Source organism: Macaca fascicularis, chromosome 9 (genome assembly GCF_037993035.2).
Source record: "Macaca fascicularis isolate 582-1 chromosome 9, T2T-MFA8v1.1".
NCBI classification, from domain to species: domain Eukaryota; kingdom Metazoa; phylum Chordata; class Mammalia; order Primates; family Cercopithecidae; genus Macaca; species Macaca fascicularis.
Window position 1 is genome coordinate 97972794 of NC_088383.1, and position 9969 is coordinate 97982762.

Genomic DNA, 9969 nt, shown 5'->3' on the forward strand with positions numbered 1-9969 from the left:
TTTAATATAATGAGTTGTCTGGGTAAAGGGAGTAAGGGGAATGAAATGTTGGTTTGAGCATAGTTAGGGGTAGGTTATTTTTGAGGCCTTGACTTTTATTTCACTGGTATATTTTTAAAATACTTTATCAAAATTAACTAAAGGTAAATGGGCATTGAATTACCAATAATAAATATGGCATGAACCAGGATTATGGCTGACCCAATTCTGTGCATTGAAGGAACAAGAAAAAGGGCAAGAGAGTGGGGAGGAAAGGGAAAAATCATGTCTCTTGGATTAAGCAAGCCGGAAGTTAGTCACCAGTGCCCCTAAGCAACAATTTCAGAGGACTGCAGGAACAGAAGACAATTTGCAATGTAGAAAGTGTAAGTAGTGCCCATGTTTTGAAAAGCTTGGTTGATAAGTAAAAGGAGGTGGTAGAATGTTGAAGGGGGAGTACAGAACAGCCTAGCGGCGTCTAGGCTAGACTTCCTGGGTTCAATTCCTAGCTCTGATATTAATTAATAAACTAGGCAACTTCAGGAAGGTTACTTGACTTCTCTGTATCTCAGATGTCTCAAATATGAAACTGAGAAAGGGAATGTTTAATAGTGTCAATGTCACTATGAATACTAAATGAGTTGTGAAACAATTGGAACAATCCCTGACACAGAACAAATGCCTTATGTGTTTGCTAGACAAGCATGGCTAGAGGAGATGCAGAGTAAAGGAAGTTTTGTTTTATTTTTTAAATTTTAAAATGAACGATATTAGAGAAAATGTTTGACTATAGAAGAGAAATGAAGTAATTAATGGAGTAACGTCCTGGAAGAGATAGGCAGGAATGGAGCCTAGAGGACAGATAAAGAGATTTTTTTTCTGGATAGGGAGAAGATCAGAACTTGTCCTAAGAATAGAGAAAAGGAGTGGTGACTGCAGGAGTAGAGACTTGAAGAGGAAGCATAGGAGAGAGGTTCTAAGATAGGAAGTTTTGTCCCATGACTCTATAGTCATTATTATTCTCTAGGCCAAGTGTCCTGAGACACTTGCAGCTAAAAGAGAGGATTTTAAATGTTCTCACTAAAAGAAAAGATAAATATATGAGGTTATGGATTTGCCAATTTGACTCATTTAATTATTCCACAATATATACTTGTATTGAAACATCACCTTGTACGCCATTCCATAACTTACTAGAATGTCCACTGTGAGCACTGAAAGAGGAAGCTTATTAGGGGCACACACATTCACACACAAAAAAATTGGGGAGCAGTGGTGAATATCCACTCAAGTTGGATACAAGCAATTATAATAATACCAATGTCCATAACTCTGTGTGCGTGTGTGTGTGTGTGTGTGTGTGTTTCAATAAGTGGTTGTAGAAGCAGACAGTTGGATGTTTAGGGCAGAAAAGAGAGCTTGATTCTGGCAGGAGGATGAAGTGGATTAAACGATACCTCATGGATAAGGCTTGCACACGTAAAGAAGTAAAGTAGGAGGGGGTGGCATTTGGACAGAAAAGGCAGTTGCAGAGGGACTAGAAATCTTCATTTGCTTAAAGTGACATCTTATGAATAACAGAGTTCAAAGGAGAAGAGGCTATGATCAGAAAATAGTATACTAGTTTCTGCTGTAGAACATCTCCAGTTGATGTAAAGAACAAGTATGACCATAGAAAAACAGAGAAGAATGGAAATAAAGGCCATTGTAATCATGAAAATCAAGGAAACTTGAAGTGAGGAAATTGCTTCGGTAATTCCTCCACCATCTTATATACACAACAGAGGGCTCTACCCTGCCTGCCAGCAGGGTGCCAGCTGCTTACTGGTAACAGCTGTGGTGGCAGAATGGACCTTTCTCATGGAAATAGTCATTGTCTTCTCAGTAAGCTAATGATATGATGCAATCAAAAGAAAATGGAGCGCGAGCTTACAGTCTGATGAATCTTCAGACCTCTTGGATGACGACAGCTAATGATACAAGTCAAGGGTGTGGGTAGTGCAGCTGGAGACCCACAGAAGGCACAGCAGTGAGTCACGTGAGCTCCTCAGAACCGGCCACCAGAACTTCACCACCCACCCTCACGCATGGCAGGCAGAAGTTCTAAAAATGTCCCAGAAGGGGACTCAGTCCCAAAGGCGGAACCACTTCTGGCAGACTGCATCCTCCCTCCCTAAGTGCTTTTGGAAATGTGGGAACAAACATTTGCTCTGGTCTCCGGAAGAACGTATGAAGACTAAACTGCTGTGGGTCTGGGAAAAGCTGATGTCAGAGATGCTTATTTTCTCCAGTCACTGGAACTCATTCAAATCAGTAAGTGCTTTTTGCTAAGCTTTTCCCGTTTCCTTGAACGTAGGAGATCAAACCTCACCAGCGCGACTGCCTCCACCCAGCTACACTATGCAGCCCTCAGAAACAGATGTTGTCGGTTCCGGTTAAAGTTATTATTTAGTACTGCTCTCTTAAAGATACCAACTGTTGCCACCCACAGAGCACACAGATTGTCCACCCATATAAGAAGATATGGAAAGAGTAGTGGGGAGAGGAGAAGGGCAATGTTTTATGGTTCCGTGCAATGGAAAATATGAATCCCAGAGCCTGTTAGATTTGAGTGTGAATCCTGGCTCTATTATCTTAGGAAATTAACCTCTTTCAGCCTTAATTTCTTCATCTGGAAAATGGAGACAATAATATTTTATAAAATTAATGGCAGGATTAATCATGATAATATGAGTAAAATGTTGTGTATGGAAGGAAGAGTAAGTTCTGATGTTCTATCGCACCACACAGTGGCTGTAGTTAACAATAATGTATATTTCAAAGTAGCTAAAAGGGAGGATTTTTTTTTTTTAACGTAGTCTTGCTCTGTTGCCCAGGCCGGAGTGTACTCGGCTCACTGCAACCTTCGCCTCCCGGGTTCAAACAATTCTCTTGCCTCAGCCTCCTGTAGCTGGTATTACAGGCGTGTGCCACCACATCCGGCTAGTTTTTGTACTTTTAGTAAAAACTGGGTTTCACCATGTTAGTCAGTCTGGTCTCGAACTCTTGACCTCATGATCTGCCCGCCTCGGCCTCCCAAAGTTCTGGGATTACCGGCATGAGCCACTGCATTTTAAATGTTCTCACAAAAAGAAATGATAAATATTTGAGGTGATGGATATGCCAATTTGAATGACTTGATCATTCCACAATATATGCGTGTATTGAAACATCACCTTGTGCTCGATAAATATATACAATTATTATTTGCCAATTAAAAATAAAACAAATTAAAAATAGTAGGTGATCAGGTAATGAGCCTACATGTTCTCCTCATATTGCTTTTTATAAGTGGCATGTCCTGAGGACTGTGACGTGGCAGAACATAACATGTCACCTTATATTCTGCTAGTAAATTCCTAAGACTATAATATACTCATAATTTCTCTCCTGTGAGTTGATTTTTACATTATTTCAACTGTTACTTATTTCCTAGTTGACCTCTATCTCCTTGCATGATTCTGCATCTTCTGTCTTTAGATGGTGTTTACCGTAGGAAGACAAGCTCTTTGGGATACCAGTCTCCGGAATACTAGCCAACAAGAATGCTAGATACTATGCCACTGCCGAACTCATGCGCTGCACACTCAAGGGTTTTTGAGTTCTTAATCCTTTTGAAATTATCTTCACAATATCAAAAACTAACTACAAATGCATGTTAACATAAGACTAGCTTTTTAAAAACATGTGATCTTGTTAGAAATCTGAGCATTATATATGCAAACAAAGTTATTTACATATTATGGTTAATTATCCTTCAGAGTTAGAAGTCAAGAAGGACAGGCGTTCTCAAACTTTGCTGCACACTGGAATCACACGGGGACCTTTAAGAAATACAAGTTTCTCTTTGCCACTTTCAGACATCTGTAACTCAATTATTACAAGGCATGACCTGAGCATCTGGATTTTTCCAGATAGTTCTAACATGGAGCAAAGTCTGGGAAGTGCTGTTAGTGGCTATTATCCCCCCAAAGACCATCATTAAAAGATGCTTACATCTGTACACGTGTGTGTATGTTAATGCTACTCAGCTTGCATTCACTGATTCATTCAATAAATATTTGTATAAGACATTAGGAGATACAATGTTGTTAAAATATATTGTTTTTAAGAGTACTACTTCCTCACAGTTTGTTACATAATAAGGGAAAACATCTCATTTAAGATGCAGCATAAAATTTATTAGTCAAGAACGGGCCTTTTTTCAGTAAAAATATAAACCTTACCAACTATATGGCAAAATAGTCTGCTATCAGACTATTTTCTGCTATGAGATTTTTCTCTTTCTCTCTCTCTCTTTTTAACTTTTAGGTACATGGGTAAAAGTGCAGGTTTGTTACATAGGTAAACTGCATGTCACAGGGATTTGGTGTACAAATTATTTTATCACCAGCTGATAAACATAGTACCTGATAGGTATTTTTTGTGATCCTCTCCCTCCTCCTCCCACCCACTACCCTCAAGTAGGCCCCAGTGTCTGTGGTTCCCCTCTTTGTGTCCATGTGTTCTCATTATTTGGCTCTCACTTATAAGTGAGAACATGTGGTATTTGGCTTTCTGTTCCAGCATTAGTTCACTTAGGATAATGGCCTCCCTCCAGCTCCATCCATGTTATCTCTCTCTCTCTCCTTTTTTTTTTTTTTTTTTCTTGAGACAGAGTCTCTCTCTGTCACCCAGGCTGGAGTGCAGTGGTGCCATCTTGGCTCATGGCAACCTCTGGCTCCTGGGGTCTAGTGATTCTCCTGCCTCAGCCTTCCAAGTAGCTGGGATTACAGGCACCCACCACCATGCCCAGCTAAATTTTTGTATTTTTAGTAGAAACGGGGTTTCACTATGTTAGCCAGGCTGGTCTCGAACTCCTGACCTCAAGCGATCCACCTGCCTCAGCCTCTCAAAGTGCTGGGATTACAAGTGTGAGCCACTGTGCCTGGCCTCTCTCTCTCTTTTTTTAACTCTACTTTTAGCCATACAAAAGTATAAAGCCAAGTCAAGTGGAGGGGTGTGTGTGTGTTTGCTCAGGCACAGCATGACTTACTTACGGCTTGTAAAAGTCACAGTGACATACTTCCCGGTTTCCTTCTACTCAACCTGTCTCTATTTTCTCCTCCTGTGCTACTCATCCTCAATCCCTTTTCACCTTCCATTTCTCTCTACCTGATCCCCACTTTCCACAGAAATGAATGAGCACTCATCATGCACAAGATTATGGAATGAATGACTGCCCACGTCTTTCCACCTTGTGTATTTGACTGGAGATGTGGTAGAAGATTAAAATTGACAAATGGGATCTAATTAAAGAGCTTCTGCACAGCAAAAGAAACTACCATCAGAGTGAACAGTCAACCTATAGAATGGGAGAAAAATTTTGCAATCTACTCATCTGACAAAGGGCTAATATCCAGAATCTACAAAGAACTCAAACAAACTTACAAGAAAAAAACAAACAACCCCATCACAAATTGGGCAAAGGATACGAACAGACACTTCTCAAAAGAAGACATTTATGCAGCCAACAGACACATGAAAAAATGCTCATCATCACTGGCCATCAGAGAAATGCAAATCAAAACCACAATGAGATACCATCTCACACCAGTTAGAATGGCGATCATTAAAAAGTCAGGAAACAACAGGCGCTGGAGAGCATGTGGAGAAATAGGAACATTTTTACACTGTTGGTGGGAATGTAAACTAGTTCAACCATTGTGGAAGACAGTGTGGCAATTCCTCAAGGATCTAGAACTAGAAATACCATTTGACCCAGCCATCCCATTACTGGGTATATACCCAAAGGATTATAAATCATGCTGCTATAAAGACACATGTACATGTATGTTTATTGCAGCACTGTTCACAATAGCAAAGACTTGGAACAAACCCAAATGTCCATCAATGATATACTCAATTAAGAAAATGTGGCACATATACACCATGGAATACTATGCAGGCATGAAAAAGGATGAGTTCATGTCCTTTGTAGGGACATGGATAAAGCTGGAAACCATTATTCTCAGCAAACTATCGCCAAGGACAAAAAAACAAACACCGCATGTTCTCACTCACAGGTGAGAATTGAACAATGAGAACACTTGGACACAGGAAAGCGAACACCACACACCAGGGCCTGTCGTGGGGTTGGGAGATGGGGGAGGGATAACATTAGGAGATATACCTAATGTAGATGACGAGTTAATGGGTGCAGCACACCAACATGGCACATGTATACATATGTAACAAACCTGCACATTGTGCACGTGTACCCTAGAACTTAAAGTATAAAAAAAAAAAAGTTGGAGTAACCTGAAAATGGGCATCGGAGCCAAAATAGCTTGTTAATTTAACATGCAATATTTGTATTTTTGTGCCTGTCTTATGTCACTTAGCATAATGGCCTCCAAGCTCATTCATGTTGCTGCAAATGACAGAATTACATTCCTTTTTATGGCTGAATATTATTCCATTGTGTGTGTGCATGTATATATATATCACATTTTCATTATCAATTCATCCATTGACAGACACAAGTTGCTTCCACATGTTGACTGTTGTGAATAGTGCCACAATAAACATGAGAAGTAGTTATCTCTTTGATATACTGATTTTCCTTCTTTTGGCTATATACCCAGCGGTGGGATTGCTCAATTCTATAGTAGTTCTATTTTTAGTTACCTTAGGAACCTCCATACTATTTTCCATAGTGGCTGTACTAGTTTACATTCCCACTAACTGCCACAAAGTATTTTGGCTGCTCATTTCGGTGTTGTTAGGAAAGAAAATACTAGTAGAGCTTAACTGTTGGCATAACAGATGAACGAGTGAAAAGTTCAGGAATGTTATGAAACAGAGAGACCAAAAGCAAGTAGCTATGATTGTTTTTAAGAGACTATCCCTATTTAATCACATAGATGTGGGTTCACATATCAGTACGATTAGCTTGATATTTAGTTCCCTATTTGCAGGACCTCTCATTCTCCAGTTCAAGGAAAAGTAGGCTATAAAAAGCAGAACAAAGCATTTTCTTAGTACTAACTTCCTTTGTTCTAAGAACACTTTTATAATGCTTTTGTTTAATCAAGAGTGTGTGACCTTTCATGTTAATTATCAAGAATGGAACGTATAATTTTTTAATTAAATTCAAATCATTTCTGTGTACTTTTCAAAGGAGGAACCTGGGTTGTTTATAATAGCAGTTATATATGTCCAGAGATACCTTTTGTCATTCACACAAATCTGTAAGCTAATCTTTAATTTTCCTTGTCTGGAAAGAACACATAGAAGATAATGCTGTCATGCTCTGGTTTTCTTTTTTACATAAAACCTATGGGAGGCAAAATTTCTGAATTACACAAAGAGAAATAACCAGATTGACAGAATACTACCGTTTAGCTTGAAAGTCATTACAAGTATCCTCTTGCATAATTTAGATATTTCAGCTCAAGCAGGCTTGGTGATCTTTCAAATATGAGTCATGCTTAGGAGAGAGACATCTAACATAAATTTGAACGGATCCTAAGGACACATAGTTCACAGCCTAGCCGTCTCTGAAAACAATTATTCATTTAAAACTCAAAGAACCTTTGGAACTTCTGTACCAGCAGAGCCTCTGGAGGGGATACTTTCTTACTCCACCTGGTGGCTTAGACATGAGGACAATATCTCCTTAGTTTTCTAAACTGGACTGCCAGCATGCAAATCCAGCTTTTCAAGGGGCTAACTGGACTAGTGCATGTCCACAGCGGGCCCTGGGAGCCTGGAGAATGGGAAGTTGTTAAAACATCAACTGCAGCAGGGATTCCAAAATGACCTAAAGGAAAGTTGAATTTCTTCTGTCCCATTTCCTATAGGCTCAAAGTCAAGGCCCTGTTCTGTGTCACTGTCTCCTGTCTGCAAAGAAGCATCATTTAGTGGTGGCCCTCCTCGCCTCAGCATCTCTCTTCAAGCTTTCTCTCTCACAAGTACTGCCACAGTTTGTCACGCCAAAGCATTTCATGGTCATCTTTTTTGAGGAGCAAAATAGTTTCCTACACATATACAACCTGCCACAAGATGCTAGTCCTTTCCTATAACCGAAACAACTGGACGTTTTTACTCATAGAGTGTTTTTTCACTTGTCCTTTTAAAAACAAACAAGCAAACAAAAAACTTGCTCCTGTGTCCACACCAAACATACTAGATGTACTAGGCTTTACTATATGTTAGAGAGTGTGCTGTTCTTTTTTGTCCCTACGAAATAAACTATTTATGCCCAGATTTTTTTTTTTTCTTTTTCAACTTCTATTTTACTGTCAGGGTGTGCATGTGCAGGTTTGTTACAAAGCTATGGTGCATGATGCTGATGCTGAGGTTTGGGGTATGACTAAACCTGTCACATGAGTAGTGAGCATAGTACCCAGTAAGTAGTGTTTTAGCCCTTGCTCCCCTCCCTCACTTCCCTGCCCTGGTAGTCCACAGTGTCTATTAAGTCCCCTCTTTCTGGCCATGTGGACCCAATGGTTACACTCAAATCTTTATCTCTGGGTTTGCTCTGCCTAATCGTCTGGCTCTGCCAAGTCCTCCTCACTTGGGATCTTGGTTAGGGCACTTTTCTCCATTTTGACTCAGTACTTTTTCACTCCTAACCTTTCCTCCTGTCTCTATCCCTGGCCCTCCAGGTCCATAAAGAGGCAGGAACCCTTAGTTTTGGGCTCCTTAGCAGTGAGGTGACTTTTCCTGTCTGAGCTGCATGTCATCTGATCCTCAGCAGTGTCCTTCCTTGAAGAAAAGTGGAGTACTGAGGAGCCAGTGCTTCTCTTTTGGACCGCTTGTTTTATTGCTACAGTGAGTTTTAAAAGTCTTGATTGTTACTTTCAGTTTGGTTCATTGTCTTAGCTGAGCACTTTGACACTCGGAAGCTTGGCAGCATTACCTGGACCATCATGGCCGTGCAGAGGCACTCACGTCCAACAGCTTGGCTGTAACAGTGAAGATATGTTCTTAGCTTGATTCCGATTCCGAGTGATGGAATGTTGTTGTCAGAGATGTGGCAAGGAAATGTACCTACATTTAAATACCACAGTCGTGATTCCAAAAGATAACCCAGGCATCGTGGGAAACTTCCCTAGACTTTGGTGAGTTTTTTTAAAACTTGACTCCAATCCCCAGTGTTTTAGTTGTGTTAATTCAACATCCATTTTTTTTTTCTTTTTCGAGTTCTATTTTGATTGAAATAGATAATGATATCGATAAATCACTACTCTTACTTCCCCAGGGCATCTTATCTCCTGTGCTGCCGTGGGGCCTAGGCACTTTTGATCTGAACACAAAATTTATCTGTCATTTTCCACTAGAAATTCAATCTCAATAAGCATATTATAATTTTTTGGCTTTACTAGTAATTATGAGATCACAGAGAGGGAGCTCTTCACTTCTTTTGGAGACCCTTCCACTGTGCTGTGGGATAAACATTTTAATCTCTTACTCCAGAGGTTTCTCTCTTGGGGAGCAGCTCTGGCTTCCCAATATGCATTCTCCAGCTCCACTAGGAATTCCACTAGATAAAAACAGCTAAACTTTGTGATACTATGTTTATTCTCAGTGACCCTCATGCAAGAATCTCTGTGGGGACACCATGTCTCAGGAGACACAACCCAGCAACCAAAAATAATCCCAAGGAAATTCAAGATGGTTTCTTGAGATTTTCAAATACCACAAGGGTGATTCTTGCTTTCTTTTTTGGTCCAGCTATCCAGTTTCCCCTCATGCCACAGATTCTCCCATTTCTCTTTCTCAAAACTCTTTGAAATGTTTCTCCCATATCCAGGCAGCATGTTCCTCTTTGTATTCTCCATGTTTCCCAGATTGAAGGTGATGGAACTAAAGAGGTAAAACTCTTGTTAGTGGGTGAGTTTGGAAAGGATGTGGCAAAATCTTGCAACACTTGTAAGTGAGTAGTTTTTGTCCTCTCACAAACTC

At 40.1% G+C, this 9969-nt stretch overlaps 1 long non-coding RNA gene across 1 annotated transcript; it reads left to right on the forward strand.

Moving 5' to 3' along the window:
- The first annotated feature begins 2075 nt into the window (after positions 1–2075).
- On the forward strand, positions 2076–8266 carry LOC135965151 (uncharacterized). The gene is made up of 2 exons (XR_010578019.2): positions 2076–2292; positions 5193–8266. It is a non-coding gene; the product is annotated as an uncharacterized lncRNA (long non-coding RNA).
- Positions 8267–9969: the final 1703 nt, after the last annotated feature.